General features: G+C 35.9%; 1 long non-coding RNA gene across 5 annotated transcripts in view; it reads left to right on the top strand.

Moving 5' to 3' along the window:
- The window catches only part of LOC148223391 (uncharacterized), a 51,113-nt gene that overhangs the window by 18,890 nt on the left and 12,667 nt on the right, over nucleotides 1–19,556 (top strand). For 3 of the 5 annotated variants that reach the window (XR_015804660.1, XR_015804661.1, XR_015804662.1), the window contains 3 exons: nucleotides 3,303–3,376; nucleotides 5,426–5,528; nucleotides 12,442–19,551. This is a non-coding gene — a long non-coding RNA (uncharacterized LOC148223391). Of the gene's footprint in view, nucleotides 1–3,302; nucleotides 3,377–5,425; nucleotides 5,529–12,441; nucleotides 19,552–19,556 lie in introns of those variants that run through there. The other 2 variants (XR_015804664.1, XR_015804663.1) reach the window with 1 other exon arrangement.

The following is a 19,556-nucleotide window of genomic DNA, read 5'->3' as shown; positions in this document are numbered from 1 at the left end:
AGCATATTACTTCATCATTTTCTGCATAAAAATGTCTAGTTTATGCAAAATCATTTATGTTGATAAATAACTTTTTAAGTAGCCTTATTGTTCGATACTCAGGCTGTTAGCTGTACAGTTTCAATAGTAATTTTTATAGCCAAGACATTTATTAGTTATGAAAAACTCTGAAATGAACTAGAACAAACATTACTTTCTACCCTGCTAAAATTGACAGTTTTAAAAAGCAATCTTGTTTGCCATAAATGTACTCTTAGAGTTTTAAATAGTGGCAGCTGTTGCCATGTATTTACCATCATTTTTTCACTATTTGAATTCTATTCACTACATCTTTCAGGTTCTCATTCTCACATTCTAAGCTAAAATCAAGGAAAAGCTTTCATAGCAGTGTTTTTTTTATCATCTCACAGATAGTTTTATATAATTGTACTAGGAAGAGTAATTTACACATCAGAATGGAACACATTGTCCAGTTTTCCCACACAATAATCAGAAAACTTTTAACCACATCAGGATCAGTTAATTGCTGGAAGTGAAATATTTGAAAATTCAAACTTGTGTTCTAGCACGAAGGGGTCTCTGTGAGAAACACATGAAGATGTCCAGTGCTGGGGAGGAACATCCACGGATTTCTAACTCATCAGACCTCTGTTTAGGAAAGGAACCCTCTCGAGCAATGTTTGTAAAATTTTGTTAAATTTTTGCTGTTGTATTGTCCAGTTATATCTTCAAACATCATTGTGTACGACTCTGTAGAAGCAAGAAAACTGATTTTCTTCCAAGGAGCCCTTAGGCTAAGCCTTGCCTACTGTTGCCAACCTATGTAAAAAGGACAAGAGAGAAACAGGTAACATAATGTACACTGAGCTCTCTATTACAGAAGTAATCCATGTCTTGTCAAAACCACTAACATTTCTTGAATACCACTTGTGGTGTGTTTTCTCTGGTCAGAAACTTGCAGCTGCCCAGCTGCTTGTTCACTACCTTCTCCAGTGGGGTGGGGAAGAAAATCAGATGGCTGAAAGTGAGAAACAACACACAGGTTGAGATAAAGACAGTGTAATTAATGAAAGAAAGAGAAAAGTGAAAAAAAGGCAGTAGCTTATCATGCCCAGATGGTGTCAGAGCAATGACTACTTTGGACAAGATACATCCACAGCTTCTGTTGCTGAGAATAACATTACATGATCAGTTTGGGTCAGCTATTCTGGCTTCTGGTTGCTGCTTCCCAAACTCCTGTCCACATCCTGACTACTCGCTAGGGGGTCAAAGTAACCAACGTGGTCAGAGGAAGACTTGTCCTTGTGTAAGCACGATTCAGCAATAGCTAACATATTTGTTTGTCATCAACACTTTTATTCACAAGTCCAAAACACACCAACATATGGGCTGTTATGAAATCAGCTAACTCAAATCCAGCCAGCATACATTACTGCATCAGCTGTCTAACAAAACTGTGTTTAAAGAGACAGCACACAAACCAATAAAGAAATGAAACACTCATCAAACCCAGGAAAACCTGCCCCAAATCCCTACCCCCAAAGCTAGGTTGCAGTATTTTCAGGAGACATGGCCATTGACTCAGTAATATATTCTATTCATGGTAAAAATGAACAGCTTAAGACAACAAAGGGTTTGCTCCTATCGTTTGGTGTGGCTTTAAAATAGCAAATAGTAAAGTCAGCTAAAAGTCTGTCTTCCAGAAATATTTAAAGTGAACTCAGAACTACTGGTAATTTACTCTAGATGTGTAATTTCTGATTAAGGCCTAGGATGTGGGTTGGTTTGTGTTTCTAAGGTTAACAAACAGGAATTTAATTGGAGTGATAAACTAAAGTGATTATTAAGCTCATCAGAAGAGCATTTATTTTCAAATGCTGTAGTATATGTTCTCTTCCATCCTCTTTCTGTCAACTGATTTGTTGTTCTCTTTAGGTCTTGATGCTGTATCCATTCTCTGGGATTTCTGAATTAGTGGAATTAGTGCCAAGAGCCAAAATGGTGATAGAATATCACTTCATTGAGATCATCTATCTACACAAAAGTGGAGCAGAGATGGCCTCTAGCCCTTCATACCTATCTGTTTATGTGTCTTTTTACTTCTGCATGCTCTTTTATGAATTACTTTGTCCTAAGTCTCCTAGTCCTGAATTGCTGATTCTGTGGACAATCCACCCATGTATTGTGAAGGCATTGAGTTACTTGTCATAGCATGACTGTGGTCTTTCCAGCTGTGAAAATTCTTGGTAACAAAAAAAGTCTGACCTTGAAGAGCAATCCCAAGGCAAAGCTTTCCTCTTACAATAACAACTAACTGGAACTTAAGTTTGATTTTTATTGCTACAATTATTTCTGATGTAAGAAGTATTTCAGTCACATACAGATATGTGCAACCCTGCTTACATAATTGCTTCAGAAAGTGGAGAGGGAAAAACATGGGAGAGAGCAAGAGAGTAAGAGAGAAGGAAGAAAGCAGGAGTGTGGGCAGGCAATTCCTCAGAGGCTCTCAGCAATTCATCCTGAACAGGTAAATGACTCTGGTGTGCAGAGCAGCTGAGCAACTCAAAGTAGAAACCATAAAAATCAATATGCCTTCCCCAAGCTATTATAAGCACTGTAGTTATTCCCCTCTATGTAGCAAACAGGAACCACACTTTTCAATAAGAAACCTGTAATACCAAACAAACACGTTCCCTAATTTCAGTGCTTGGAAAAATCTCTTACTTTTTTAACTTCTGTGGTATGTGTCTAGCCAAGTTCCTGGCTCTTGGAATAAATATATGTTACTACATTCTCCAGGTGAACTCACCTTTTCAAGGTCTTGGTGATATATTTTACAATTTTTATTGTCTCTTTCAGCCTCATTCCAGAAGTCTACATCTTTAAAGAATCTTTCAAGTGACACTGATAATTGCAGTTTTTCTCCTCCAAGTGTCATCTATACTGCTTAAAATCTACTCCTAATTAAATGATTTTCCTCACTGAAACCTGAAGCTAATATTATAAATTTGATTTGATCTCTATTAGTTCTTCACCCTTCCTGAATTTTTGCAATCTGTAACTTTACCAGGTTATAACTTACATAGTTTCTAATGATGTCCCTCAGGACAGAAAACACTTTGAAAGAATACCTGAAATCTATTCCTCAGAACTACCAAATTATAAATAATGCAGAACAATCTTAATTGTGATTTCATAGAGAAAATAGGGTTACAAAAGATCTTGAAAGGACATTGCAATACATTCACCACTATTACTGATATTTGTCTACATTTTTCCTAACACAAAAATTTTCTTCACAGGAAGTGTTGCAAAGCATTGGAACAGATGTCCAGAGAAGTGCTTCTGTTACAATCCCTGGAGGTATTTGAAAGAGGTATAGATGTGGCAGCTGGGGGCATGGTTTAGTAGTGCATGTGGCAGTGTTAGGTTAATGATCTGACTTGAATGTACTAGAGATCTTTTCCTGAATTATTCTGTGATTGTATGATTCTTTTCTGATGGTTATTCTGTAACATTCTTCAGACATTTTCTCAATGTTTGAATCTGTAATGTTATTAAATTCCCTCTTTTTGTGCAATTTAATCTTGTCATTTCTTGCCTTGTCATAAATGATCCACTGTCTCTATGTTCTTACCCTTTGTCGAGCAAAAACTGTCCCACATGGGTCTCCAGAGTAGGTGAACAACAATTACAGATTTTGAAACTTCACATTTCAATTCTTTCTTGCTATTTTTCCCCGTTCATATTTTCTGATGCTTATCACAAGTAGTTACAACTCAACTAGATAAGACTGCTTGCAGTGGAGTGACTGCTCTAAGTTGGCCTTCCTTTGAAGGAGGGATTGAATTTCACGACCTTAGGAAGTGCTATCCAAAATGATTTTAAATTTTTTATAGGAGCAGCACATCCCTGACATATATGACAGCCACGAGTCAAATTCTAAGACCTTGCTCCAAAACACAAGAGTACTGAAGTTTTTCAAAGTATTTATGTCTTTGTGCCATGAAAAAAATATCTGGGTTTTTTTGCCTTTAAAAGGATCTCTCTACACAGATAAATATATATTGTTTATAAACAAAAACAGAAAACAAAACTTTATCATTTCAATCTTTCTCAGCATGAAAATTTCGGCTCAAATTCGCACAGGCTGGGAAAATTACAAGCAGCTAAATACGAGTGCCTATAAAGAGAAAGTGATGTACAATTTCAGTAATAAAGAACAAGTCTCAGCCACTATTTTGAACACATTATTTTAATGAAAAATCTTTTTCCAAATCAAAGGAAAACCAAATATCTGTCCTCCCTCTCCAACCAATAAAATAATCAGAACATGTATCATCATATTTTAAGTGCATTCTTCCACATCATGTGCAGGTTATCAGCTGAGTCCTGCATTATTCCCAGTAGCTGAGATTGAACTGAATGATTGTCTAATGTTGCTATGGTTGAATGCCCTGGTGTCATATCTGTGCATGTGGAGGAAGCAGTGATGAACAAGTTATATTTTTATTGTCCTGTGTGTCAATGTTCTAAGTGCATTCTTTATGGCTGAAGAGGGGTTTGCAATGAGTCTGGAGTGTAAAACCTAGCCCTACCAGGTTTCCCATTCCTGGCAGAGGAGAGGCCCATCAATCATATCTGATAGAATTAAGTGTCAATAACTCATGGCTTATATATTGGTAATATCCTAAGAGTTATATTTAAAAATAAATGCCAAGAACTTTCCAGTCACTTTTATTTTGGGAATTGGACTATATTTATAATCAGCCTAGTATGCACCATGACCTTCATTTAAAATGCTCAGTCATCCTGCAGTAGTGCACTGATTGATGATTGATTTAGGTGAAATGCAAAGCCTACCCCAAAGTTCAAGTTTTGGTAAATTAATTGTGTTTTCATGGGACAACCAGATATAGACCTGTGGGCCAAGTACAATACACTCAGATTTTCTCTAATTCATGGGGTGTGGATATGATCACATGCATTACAAGGCTTTTAAGGAACCTGTAGAACATGGCTATATGTATGTTCTGCAAATTTTTCTACAGTCTTTCTCTGATTAAAGTTTAGCTTTTTAATCCATCAGTCCTGGATCTATAATGCACAAAACTAGAAAACTGAAGCTATTATTTTATGCATACTAGTGCCATTGATCCACAAAGTATGAAAGCAAGAATGACATCTTTATAATGAAGAAATTTTATCCTTATGGGCTTTCAAGGGATTTCATCCCTTGCTTTGGTAGTGTAACATTTGTTTCTTAATGTTATTTGAGCTAGGTTAATACCACTTAGCTAGGGATTTGGTTATTAGTATGCATGAGTGGAATAAAAGATTTTGCCATACCTTAGACATCCATATCAAAGAATAAGTCCAAAGACCGTTCTCATAAGCTGTAATTCTTTTAATTCTTTCCTCTTAGTGAAGTAGATGATGATGAAATCCCTTCGAAAAGACATGAGAAGATCCCTGTCTGTAAAATCAAGTTTGCTGGTTGGTTACAGGTCCTCAGTTGCAGGTCTCATGTTAAGTTTCTTGTATTTATGTAAAGGTGCTGTATACATTTGGATTCCAGTGGTTGGTGTACCAGGTTCTTGAGATATCCAGTGCTTTTACTGCCATCAGATGCAAAGCATTAAAATAGGTTTCCATTCAGTCAAAGTTCAGTCTCATCACAAATTAACTTGACACTTTTTGGGTAGTGGTTTAAAGGTAGTGAAGGTCAATCTGGTATGGAGCAGAAGTGGCATGTTTGAGAAAGATAAGCAGTAGTACTGTGCATGAGAATCGATTGAAATGTTAAGAAAGGGAGGGAAGGTCAGTGAAGGTTTCAATGAGACCCGAAGTTTTGCTTCTTCTTCAGTATGAGAGATGCTCATATTTACACTTTTTGGCCCATTTGCACACAGATAGCAATTTAGATTTTTTTTTCAGAATGTGTAGCCCTTCAGTGAACAGCTTGGACATCATTGTGCTTATACAGATGGCATTGAAAAGTTTAGAGTTCTTAGCAGATGATTGTGTGCTTTAAAAAAAATAGTATTTTAGAGCTCCATGTCATATATTCAAGCTCTAATCTAGCCTGTAGTCTGATGGGAGGCTGTGATGTCAGTCATGTTAATTGGATCCTGGAACCTACTTGGTTACTTTTAAGTCCAAATTGGTTAAGTACAATCAGTAAAAGGCAAAGGCCATGAATACCTTTTCCATGTATTTCAGTTACTTATCTCTGCTTGACTTCTAAGGCAGATCTGTATCTCCCTGATTAAGCTTCTTAACTTGCATATTACGTCCTGCAAGAGCTGACTATTTGTCTATGGACAATTCCAGTGTGGCCAAATGCAGATGCTGATATTTGCTTTGGAGATGTGAGCACATTCAACAGCTAGTAGTGTCAACATACAGTCGTGGATAATATCTCTGTTGTCATGCAAATCAAGGGTTGCCAAAAGCCCCACTTTGGCCTATGTGAGTTGGCTGCCAGGAAGATATGGCAATTATCTTAGCAAAGGTTCTTTAGACTTAATAAGTAGCATTTTAGACATTTATTAGAAATACATGGATCCAGGGTCCCTGCCCAGCTATTAGGTTTACTTTTGTTCTTAGTGTAAAGCAAAAAGCCCATAGGTAATGTCTTTAAATAATTTTTTGGAAAAATAATTTGCTGCCAGACACAAAGCTTTAGGGATACATTAGCTCCTGTCAGTCCATCTCAAAATTTGTAAAATCAGTATCCATGTTCCAGGGCAGAAGATTTAACAGTATGAACAATATATTTTACTTCTAGAAGCATCTACTTGCTTCATATGTGCCTTTACTATGCAGTAAATATATGTGAAGTCACTGTATATAATTGCAGAAACAATCTGCAAAAGTTGTCTGTACAAGCCAAAAGGTTTTTAAGTATGAATATTGATTGCTGTCTTTTGCTTACAAGTGCATAGTGTCAGCAATTAGTTTAAAACTCCTGATGCTTAGCTTTCTATGTCATGGGATTCTTGACTCATACAGTAAAAACCTGCCAGTTCAAGATCTATGAGCTCCATTTGGGACCAGAATGCTGGATAATGATATTTGTTCTTAGTGTTTGTCACTGTTTATGAGCCTGCTTGAGCAATTTCTCCGGGAATACAAATTATATTGGTTGTGCAGTTTGCCAGCAGCATCCTGTGCATGGTAATGATATGCAAAAAAATTAGTAGAAGCACAAACCAAAGATGTATATGGCTTATGTTATATGATTCTTGTTTGCAAAACACATTCTCTGTATCAGGGCACTAGCAGTCCTACATGTACCAATCGTGGCATGCATTTTCTAGCCTTCTCTGTGTACACACTGTTCACAAAAAAAAAAAATCTTTTGGATAGAACAGTGTTTTCTTAAAGAAAAACTTCACAGAATTTGGGTACAAATACATAATTACATAGAAAGCAATATTTTAACACATTGTCAAATGGCTGGTCGGAGGACAATGATTTCTTGGTGATATTAACAAAGAGAAGAACCAGTACCTAAAAACAATAAAAAAAAAAGAAAAAAAATTAAACATTGCTGGTTTGTAAGCTTTAATAACACTAAATGTTGATCATGGAATATTAATTCTAATAATGGATATATACAGTGACAAGTCCAAGGCACTGTGGATAGATGGTCATCCCAACTTCTTCCAGCTCTTTCTTGCCTTATATTATGCCATCTTTCACAGAAGAAGTGTTAAAAACCTGCTACTGAATGGTCTCAAGAGGATTACGAAAGGATAGCAAGATTTCCTCAGGTTTAGACAATAGTCAATACCACGACAGGATATTGCAGCTTTAGTAATTATGATTTTCTTCCTTTAAAAGATTAATTAAATTCCATTACCCCTGTTCACAACAACAACATATGCTGTTTAGCTCAGCCCCACTTTTCAAGTCCATATTAATGGTATTTTATGTAGCTGGTTTAGACAATTGGCAGAGATTAAGCAACACAATCTCTGTAGTTAATAATGGTGATCAAAGTGTTTTCATCTGCAGTTTGGTCTATGAGGTTCATTAGCAGAAATATTTTTCTAGTTTACTTAGATGCTATAGCTATGGTTAAGCATTTGGGTACAGTTTATGTCCTCACTCCATTAACAGATTTATCCTGTGACTGTGTGCTGTGCCCATGTTTTATTCCACCTGGCACAGGAAATTGCAGGAATCGAGGGACTGGTGATGAAATTTATTAGTGACTGGAAATACTCCTGCATGAGGAAATTGAAAAGTTTGGCACTCCTTAATAAAATAAATGAGAGAGAATAGAAAGGAATAAATGAAAAGGTGCATTGCTATTCCTCATGGGCAATTCCCATTATCTCACCAGATTAGCCCACCACAATGTTGGCCTATGGAGGCCACTCTATAGAGGTGATTACAACCAACATTTCTATGAATTAAAGTAGTGCATGTACAAATTTCCAGAGAAACTGCCTGGTTTTATCCCTGTGTACTTCCATACTCTTTCACTGTAAGACATGTGTATAGCTACAATGCATAATAACAATGGTTTGCATGTACAATTTTATTCTTGTGTACCTACTGTACTGAATGAAAGCTGCTATCAGCTGGACTTTCATAAAGATCTGAATCTGACATAATAAGGCAGAGGTAATTTTTGCCTATATATTCTTCAACATCCACTTGATTACCTTGCACAAAGAAAAGAGTTATAAGGTTCTGCTATTCACACAGAAATGTAATGCAGTCTTTTCATTGCTTCCTGAACCCTGCTTTTCATGCTTTTCCCTACTATTCTTTCTCTTAACATTGATCAAACTTGGAGTGCACTGATGATTCCCGCCTGCCTTAATCATATTTTTAGCTCAGTGGAAAAGGCTCCAATGGAGATCTTTGCTACAAGTGGTTGATAAAAGGGAGATTTGGTCGTGGCCATACCTGTGTGACATTCCTGCAGGTCAGGTGGCAAATCTCCATCCAAGAATAAATTTCATTTCATGCTTTGTGGCAGCACAAAATGGGCTGAAGGCAAGGGAGCTCAAAACATATAAAATTTCAGATAGAATATATTTGAGTATAATAGTTACATTAAATTAATCATAGAGAATTTTCCAAGTCCTTTTGTATCTTGAATTTTCTATTGAAATTTTTCAGAACTAATTAGTGTGTTATTAAGTAAGTTAAATAAAATGTGATCAGATCTTCCTCTAGCACATTTCTGCTGCCTATATAAATCCAGCTAACCTATTCCCAAACAGCTGAATGTTCTTGCTGCATTACTGTCTTCACTACTTGTTATCTGAATAACTAAGCCTAAAGTTGTCCCAGTGTCTGAATGGACCATTACTATGATACCTGTATAGTGTCTGGAAGTGCCCACCTGAGGAGGAAGGCGAGGGAGCACAAGAGGCTGGACATAGGCTGAGAGAAAACACAGGAGCCCTGGCCAGCTTTCAGCTGCTCCTGTTGAGTCTCTCCAGAATTAAGCAGCATGTGAGCCAGTTCCTGGCAGTGTGGATGACTGAAATTCAACCTCCAAATTAACGAAATGATAAATACATGTAACCTTCTGTGCTCATTTTTCATATTTTTCAGCCTATTAGTGAAACATTCCTTTTTATAATGGAGGAAAAAAAAGTGAAGAAGGCTACCATATCTGTTTTAAAATGAAAAACATTTACTAACTAGTTTGGAAAAAAATCACATAGTAAATGTTAAGTTGAAGTTCTGTTTCTCTTTTCCTGTGAGATGCTAATGACTATTTATTTCCTTTGCTGCTTCCCCGCTTGGAATCTCCTACCTTTTTCTCATTTCCCTCTTCGGCTCTTCAATTTTTCTTGCCTCCTTCTCTCATATTTCTATGAATCATATTATTTCAGATGCTTAGGGTCAGTTTTTTCCATCTCTGAGACATTGCTATTGTAGGTATAATACAAGTACAAAGTCTACAGCTGTTCTTGAGTCCTTCCACTCTCTTTTTAACTCAGCCATATTAATCTTCAGTCTCAGACTCAAACATTCCTAGGGAAAGTAAAAAATCCTAAAAACCCCAAACTTTTAAATGACAAACCCAAACAAATTTGCATTCATAAAAAACAACTTGTGCCCCAGAATAAAAAAAACAACCAGCCAAGAAAGGAAATACTAATAACAAACAAGGTAATCAAACAGAAGAAAGGGAAAAATACCTGGAATTAATGATCAGTTTTTGAAGAGCTTTGATCCCTCTGTCTCCATCTGCAGCTTGCAACATAAACAGTCTTCATGTTTATAAACATGATGCATCAAAGGCAAAACTCTCACCTAGATGTATTGACTTGCTTTTCCAGTGGTCCAAAATGCCAAGATACTCTCTCCTCCACATAGGTCACAATATCTGTGTGACCATAAGGTTTTTAAAATTTCTTTTAAATTTTGTGGTGTCTAGACGTGTTTTTTTTAAAAAAAAGCTTTTCTTTGTGATTAAAGCAGCTGTTGGACAGTTTTTTAGGTTTCTTTTGGAATATACTAGACTGTATTTAAAAAGCTGAGTAAAATCTTTAAAGTTGTTCTCAATCACAGATACTCCAAGAAAATACATCAATGGTTTTGAAACATTTTACATTGTAGAATATTGTATTACTTACAGCAAACTCATGCCTTACAGCAGAAATATATAAGAAAAAAGTACATTAAATATTTTTATGAAAATAAGCTGAACTCAGAGATCCTGACAGGAATCTCAAATGTAGGATAATAACAGAATTGATATGTATGAATTCATTATATATTTAAACATAAATATTGTGTGAGAAGCCATTTCTTTAAGCACTTACCAGTCTGGGATATTAATATGGATGAATGAGTCTGCATACTAAACGTTAACCCTATCTGGGTTATATTGCCTCAGTAGCCTAAAGATTATTTTTGGCTGCCTTACCAAGCAGGTAAGGGGAGCATCTCTTAACACCCCACACCCTGTTTCCCTGGTGGAAACATAAACAAAATTAACAATTCTAAGGTCTGAGTTTAAACTGAAAGATTTTGGATCTGGAGCTTTAGTTCTGATTATCATGGAGACTGTAGGTAAACCAGCTCTAATTAGCTGAGCTCTCTCCAAACCCTGCAGAGCAGCACGAAAAACTGCACAAAAAGCTTCTGATTGGAAGAAAAATTTTAAGTTAGTTTAATCTTTAAAAGAGGAGAAATTTGTTAATAAAATTATTTTTATTTTATTTTTAATACAATTTACTCATACAATCAGTGTGGAAGCAGTAAGTGTAATTTAAAACAAAGATCACTAGCCTGTTATCTTAGGCATTCAGTTTAAATATAATAACTGCTGTTAGTGGTTTGCAAGCTAAATGAATAGAACAGAATAAGGGAGTTTGAAAGGACCCGAGTATCCTGAGTTTTATTGATGGGAAGTATACAGACATTAAAGTAGTCGCCTAAGGACATATTAGGAAAGGATGATTGTTAGCTTAATGAATGCTTTTGCTTTTGTGTAACTCAGTCTCTTTATACTTCAGTCAGCTTTGATCAGTTGATATCAACATTCCTCTTTAAGACATTTGAAAATAACTCATGCAGGAGATTTTCTGAGAACATCAGGCAGGTCTTATGGAGGAACACAAAAGTCCTAGCTTGAAGTGTGCCAGATTCCACAGTGCTAAGAATAACCTCTTGAACTTTTTTCCTTTTACCATGTGTGATGCCTAGGAAGATGAGTGGATTTTGTATTTATGTATTTTGGCTCCTAGTCTATCTAAACAATAAATCTTAACAGATATTTCCTACAGAGTTTGGTCTGTTCAGCCTGGAGAAAGGGAGACTGAGGGGAGATCTCACTGCAGTTATGACTTCCTCATGAGCAGAAGAGGAGCAGCAGACACAGATTGCTCCTCTTTGGTGCCCAGTGACAGGACTGAGGGAATGTTCTGAAATTGTGTCAGAGGAGAGTAGGTTGGATATTAGGAAAACGTTCTTCAGCTAGAGGGTAGCTGGGCACTGGAACAGGTTCCCAGGGAAGTGGTCACAGCACCAGCCTGCCAGAGTTCAAGAAGTGTTTGGACAATGCTCTCAAACACATGGTGTGACTCTTGGGGCTGTTCTGTGCTGGAAAAAGAGTTGGAATCAATGATTCTGATGGGTATCTTCCAACTCAGCATATTCTGTGATTCTGTAATTTTGTTTTTGCGAAGAACTGAAATTAAGTCCACTTCTTCCACTTTTTTATGGCATAGGGGAACATGGGAGGGAAAAGTAGCCAGACCTGCAGCAGCCAGGGGTAAGGCAGAGGTTTTCCTTGTGGTTTGGCTTCATAAGATGTAAACACATCATGAGGGCATATATTGGCCTGTCCCAGGAAGGAGCTCATGAATTTACCTTCTTGCTGGGAATCTGTACCTGCTTCTTACTGTTTTCATGGTGCCCCATACTGCCCATAAAATATGATGTATGTTTCTTTTACAGATTCTGCTAAAGCTGCTCTTCTTTTCCTCTTCTCCATTGCTGCAACACCTGAAGAGTGGCTTTTGAAGTGAAGAAGAGGCTTAATTTTAATCTGTTGCAGAATGGTAACAGCGCAAAATTAATTTGCAAACGCACATCACCTTACAAAAGACCCCGTTGACTGTCAGCTGCAAATGCCTTTTATAGCTTTACAACTTTCCATTCATAAATTTGTAATCTTGTGATTTGACAGGACTGCAATGGCCAGATATGTCAGGTGCTCAGAGATAGTAAGTAGTGATTTGAAGAATTTTAGACCAGTGGAAGAGGCAGCTGTAGATAGACATATCCTAACCAGGAGCCTACTTGACTCATGAGCCTTCTGTACTATCCAAACACATTTTTACATAGAAAATTTTTCCTTGAAATATGGTGTTTCTTGACAGAAAAGAAGAAAAAACAAACCAGAAGGGTCATCAGTGACCACGAGAAATTAATTGTAGCTGATGTAGAATAAGCTGCTTTGTACTCCTGAAAGAAAATAAGGAAAATTCAGAATTCCTGAAATGTTCTTTTCCCATCTGTGTGAGTAGAAAAAAGTAGATCACAATGCTTGTTAAAAGATCCCCATCTTCTCTGCTCATTTCACAAGGAGACGTCATCTGAAAGGAGTTGCAGTTATCTGCTTTGTCATAGTTTGCGGGAAGCAAGATTGCAGGAAAGGGACTGCATGTTTTCAGTGGATTTCAGGACACCAAGAAGCCAATAACTTTGGGTTTTTTTGGAAGTTAGAGTCAGCTATTTCCACACAGATAGTAGTTCTACAAATCCAAAATAATTTTTCCAGCCTACTATAGAAGTTATTTGAAGAGGTTACATCTGTCAGCTGGAAATATTCACCCCTTAGTAGATCATGGGAATATATTCTTGTTTTGCATCAGAAATATCTTCTCTTGGAAATGTCTCACTAACAGGAATTTGTGAACAGTTTGGCTATAATGATACTGTTTTCTGCCATCAAACACGAGAAAGAATTTTCAAGGAATCGTCCAAACCTTAAACATTCACTTCCATTTCAGAAGCAAAAACATAGCAGAGAGCTGCAAAGAAGAAACATCTCAAAAAGGCTTACCAGACCTCTTACAGCCTCAGGCAGTTCAACCCCAGCAGCTTGTGAAGTTGTCTTATTAGTCAATGGCAAATGATAGCATTTTTGCTCTAGGTCTAGTGTCAAACTGTCAGCAGGCTGACATCTTCATGACAAAAATAAATATAAAGGTAAAAAATAATTCTTACTTTTTCCTGTAGATTTTACAGACTTACAGGTTACAAAACTGATTGAAGAAAAAACGAAGCAAATTACTACAAAACCCCAGTATTCAATCAAATTGATATAGGCCTCCAACAAAAGAAGTTTTTATTATTTTAAATTATTTTAAATTAGAGGTTTTTGTAAGGCTATCAGTGACTTTACCTATGTAAGAAAAATGTACAGTAAATAAGACAGATGTAAGTTTTTTCTACATTTCAGTTTGTTATATAAGTGTTTTTGACTAAGAATGTTGATGAGAAAGCAAAGCAGAGGCTGTTCTACATTTGGAGATAGTTAACAGACATAAATACCAGAAATAGAAACCAATTGTCTAGACTGGCAAAAGTGATGTAATAAGCACAGTTTATTGAATTTGACAGATAAAAGTGAAACCTGAGTTGTAATATCTAGCAGTCAACGAGGTAAGGCTGTGAAAGATTTTGTTTGTTTGGAGGTTTTTTTTGTGGAACTAGAGGTATAACTTATGACATCAGAGACCCATTTCCAACTCTTTAGCAAATTTGCTTGGAAAAGGACCACATTTTGTTAGGATATGTTCTCTCTGTGTTGAGTTTTTGTAGTAGTCTCTGCACCACAAAAGAAATACTTTGCAATGCATGCCCCTTAAAGAGCCCATAAGCCCCCTTTTCTTTATCTTGCTGGTTTTATTTATCTTGAAACACAAGTAATAATAACAAGCATTGTGCCAAAACTTTGTTTTTGAGAAAGTTCTAGGCAGTGTCATTGTTTGGTCTGTGAAAATTAGCTTTTAACATCCAAGGCAGAGTAAGAAATAATTGCCTCTTCTTGTCTTTTATGTCATTCCCTGTAGCTTTAGACTCACAAATTTCAGACATTCTCTTCTGAATTGTAGCAGGTGGATCAGTTTTTTATCTGTCACACTGGATGACCTATTGCTTAAAAAATTTTATTGTTTTGAACAGAACAGATTGAATCAAGGACATGCACAGTGTAGAGGTGCATCATAATCTAATAAATATTCAGACATATTTAAATAGTACATATGAGGGTCTTGTTGAAAGTCTATCAAGCCTAAATCTTTATTTGATCAAAATATCCTCTTTTGCAATATAAAGGGGAAAATGGCTCATACCAGTAGTACTGATTTTAATCTCACTTGTAATTGTTAGGTTGATCTGAAATGCCATTAATTTTCCAGATTTATGCTAATTAAGAGAGCAGAAGTGAGATGAGAACTGGAGCTCCTAACAATAGTATTTTGATTCATAAGTGCATTTGTAACTTTTGTATTATTCTTTCTCTACAAAAAGGATGTTTAAAATTATCTGCTCATGGTTATCCATAAACAGATTGCTCCTCTCCCCACCTTACAGGAACACAAGTGGGAAAAAACAAAACCTACCACAATTAACAGAATTGCAGAGCCATGGAACAGACCATGTCTAGACTGTTTTTGAATATCTGCAAAGAGGGATACTCTGCAATGTCTCTTGAAAACCTTTGCCAGTGCTCCTTATGTTCAGACAGAGCTTTCTGTGCTTCAGTTTGTCCCCTTGTCCTGTCACTGGAAACTGGAAAGAACCTGATTCCATCTTCTTTGCACCTTCCCCTCAGGTAGGTGTGCACATGGAATTGATCCCCTGAGCCCTTCTCATCTCCAGGCTGAGCAGTTCCTGCTCTCTCAGCTGCTCCTGATACCAAAAATGGTCCAGTGCCTTAATCATCTTAGTGGTCTTTATCTTCAGGTCTCTTATGAACTTACAGAATATCAATACTATAATTCTTTGACTTCAACTGTCCTCTAAAACAAAACAATGTTTTGTCTTGATATATTTGATAAATTGGGGAGACAAAAAAATAGGCATAATCTGGGATATGTTTTACAGTGATGAAGTCTAACATTTTGAGAAAATAACATTGCTTTTTAAATATTTGCTTTTTAAATATTACACCCTATGGCAATAAAAATAATAGCAGAGTGGTATGTAAAATTATTATTTATTACTATTATTATTATTGTCATCATCATCATCCTATTACTCCCATTACTTTTCACCATGATTGTATTAGATTGACCCTCAACTTACAGATTTTTCAGATAAATCAGCATTGCAAAATACAGAGACATATCTGAGTGTCTATATCCAGAGAGTAAGGTTGGAAGGATGAGGAATGTGAAAGGGTAGGTTTCTCAGTAGTGGGAAGGATTAAAAAGATTTCTTATACATGTGCATTAAGAGCCAGATTTCTAAGTGACAGCCTGTTCTGAAGGCTGCTGCTTTGCTTATATCCTGACTAGGTATTTATCCTCATTCCCTCAAGTAGGGAAATCTACTCAGTGTTCATTGCCACCCAAAACTGGGAAATAAACATTCCAGCCGATTTACTAGATCAGAAAGACAACCTTACTTTATTAGCAGTGCTGGATGCTTGGGGAACTCTCCACATTCATGACCAGTATCCTAACAGACCAGGTTACATTCCTGAAATTAACAAATATTTATAATATTTTCTGAATACGTGCATATTTGCTCATTATTTCCATGGATTTGTTTGGATATAGTTCCAGATCTTCTAAATAATCTTTTCTCCTTGAGAATATTTCAAATATGTCATCAGGATAATTCTCTTATCATTCTTTGTTCTGACACACCATCCTTGTCCCCAAAACTAGGAAATCTGCTAGTATGTATCAATCACTAACATAAACAAAGAAGGAAACATTAGCTGGCACAAGACCTATTAATCACAGATGTAGGGCATTAACACAAAGCTACATTAAACCCTGGTATTTGTTCTAAGCACTGTAGGGCACAAAACTAAGCATTTACCACAAACATAGGGATCAGGCACTATTGCACTAAAGTTAAAGGAGTTTTCCAACATTTTCTCCTACTTCTGCAAAGACTTCTTACATTAATATGATTTGTTCAGTAACACCATCATCAGACTCTGGTTTAAGTAGTAGACCATGCTACTTCTCAGAACTGAATTGACATCAGATACTATAAAGGCATATTGAGGGAAGGAGAAGCCAATAATAGAATCTGCTCTGGTATTTTCTTTGGTAATAGACATGTTGCAATTACCATTCTCTTTCATTCTGATATCTTCCATCAGCACTGGAGTTACCTGTTCTGAAAAGTGCATGGCCAGAGTATGTATAGTGGTGTGGTTAATGTGAATTCTTTCAATAAGAAGAACTGAGAATAAAAACATGCTTTATATACACTAAATATTTCCCCCGAAATGTGTCAGATTGTTGTAAAACATCATTGGATTTTAAAAGCACTCTAATCACCTTAAACACAAATACCATATGAAGTTGTGATATTAACTGTCTCATTATATAAGTGTCAAACTAGATTTCCATTAGCAAACTGAAACTTGATTGCAAAGGTAGCGAACAATCTGTCTCTCTGACTTATAAATAAAAGACCAATTAATTCTTATTTTTTATAGGAATCATTATGGAAGGTATGAAAGAAAAGGCTTTAAAATTAGCAAAATGGAAACTAAAAGTTGTATAAATAAGCAAGTGACATATTGGTATTGTTAAAGGAATGCATGAATAAATCTAACAAAAATATACAAGTGAGATGGGAAAGGATGACGTTACCATTTCTTTCTGCAATGATCATTAAGAAATATGATTGTCTTTCACAGTTCAGAGAAAGGATACCAATTCAGAGGCCAGTTTAAATTATACATCAAATCTCTATCCTATAGTTTCAGTGTGAAGTAGTCAAAACACTTGTTCATTAAGTACTTAGGAGTTGTGAAGTAGAATTCTAGAAGAACTTAATCATATTAGAAATACATTGTTAAACAAAAGGATTCTTTTGCAACCCATTAACAAAAAAGAAAATAAGAAGAAATGTTCAACCTGAGGCTACAAAGGAAAAGCAGTCTCCACATGAAAACAAAATAATACCTAATACACAATACACAATGAGGGATTCAGAAACGTTCAGTATTACCTAAGGCTGCCATCCCTGAAGGATATGGGTGGTCCTTGGTTTAGAGCTTCTGGCTCAATATGTGGAGGTTTGGTTTATTTAAAAAGCCTTAAGTTACTTGCTTTTAAAAGTGAAGAACATGTTTTAAGCCAAGATAAAAGCCTTTGCATGTGGGAAGACTGAACCAAAAAGACTTTTATTACACATTAATACACTACCAGAAGAGTGGGTAGTTCTATGTGAGTCCAAGGATCTTCTTTTTGTCTTTCTTTTTTCGTTTTTTACTTTCTGCAGTTACTCTACCTAGGTACTCCTTATCCTTTCCTTGTACTCTTTCCATGAGACCACACTGATACAGAAAGGCAGAAGAGAAGGATAGCTTTCAGGTCTAGTGTCCTTGTAAGATTTCAGTGTTCCATTAAATCCAAAAAAGACCATATAAAACACATTCAGTATCTATTGTAAGCCTTGTAGCAAGGGACTGTCCCTTTATTTTGAAAGGATTTTGTGTTGTATTTTTATTGAAGACTTTTAATTAAACTTTGTCATTAAAAGTACATGAAAACTTCACTTGACATCATTTAATCCTATGGCTTTTGAGATTCAGGCATAAAATTTAATTTTTTGTAAGGGGTTGTGTTTTTGTTGTTTGGTTGGGGTCTTTTTCTTTGGGTTTTTGTTTGTTTGTTTGCTTTGGTTTTGTGGTTTTTTTTCCCTCTCCTTGTCTTTTGCCTTTTCTGTAGCAGTTAGAGGTTTAGGGTTACAACAAGACTTCTCTGAACTTCTTTAAATGTTCACCCATAATAGGGCCATAATTATCACAAAAGGCAGATAAGAACATTTTCCAATTTTCTCACTCAAGATTTTCTATTTTATTCTATTATTTATTTATGGAAGTTGGTCAACCTTTGAACAACCTCAGAGTGCTGTGAGGACATCTAAGTTTTGTGTTATTTGGCAAAATTAGCGTTGGGTTATCTGTTTCTAGAGAAAAAAATACAGTTGTAGGAGAAAGTGCTTTGTTTGTTCAATATTGTTAGTCTGAAATTTAGTCAAAGTTTAAGATTTAGGCTAGAATTCTGGGCCAGTATTTCTGTCTTGTATAACACACTGGTTTGTTTTTTCATTAGTGAATTGCTGCTTTCTCTGGTGTCCTGAGCAGCAGATGTCTCATTAGCACCTGAGCTATGCCAGCTTCTGTGGAAGGCTACAAACTGATTAAACACATGCTCCATTTTTATCTCTTTATGAGTCATTACTTAAAGGTTTTATCACCAGATTGCCACACTTAATTACATGTAGCCATAATTAAATATGAATATCTGCAGATCTGGATTGTTATTTTTGCTATAAGTTCAATAAAATATTTTCCTCTTTACTAATTAAATGCTATAGAGAAAGAGAGAAATAAAAAGGGGAATAAGAACCCAGCCAGAATTATCAAGTATATTTAAAATATCTATCAAATATCCTTTTGAGCTACCTAGAAAAGGCACTTTTTCTAAACGAGGGTGACATCGTGTGATAAAGATATTAGGCAAAAAGCATTTTTTTGATATTTAAAAGTGTCTTCTGTTATCCACCAGATTTAATCACTCAGAAATCATCCAGTTCTTGCAAATTCACAGACTGAGTTATTTTGGAACATGGTTTTGGGTACACAAAGAAGAAGTCTTTAGGTACTGTCAGGATATATTTACCAAGTATAAACAATTCTTAACAAAAGTCTTTATCTTCTATGATAAAATGACTCGGTGGATGGGTAGAGAGCAATTTACCTTGACTTCTGCAAGACTTTTGATGTTGTCTTCCTCAGTATTCTCATTTCAAAGTTGAGAGCTATTGTTTGAGTAGAATAATCAGTGAGTAAAAAAGTAAATTAT

This window comes from Sturnus vulgaris, chromosome 6, assembly GCF_052056855.1.
Source record: "Sturnus vulgaris isolate bStuVul1 chromosome 6, bStuVul1.hap1, whole genome shotgun sequence".
NCBI classification, from domain to species: Eukaryota; Metazoa; Chordata; class Aves; order Passeriformes; family Sturnidae; genus Sturnus; species Sturnus vulgaris.
Note: the sequence above shows the minus strand (reverse complement) of the source record. Positions and strands in the feature narration are given on the sequence as shown.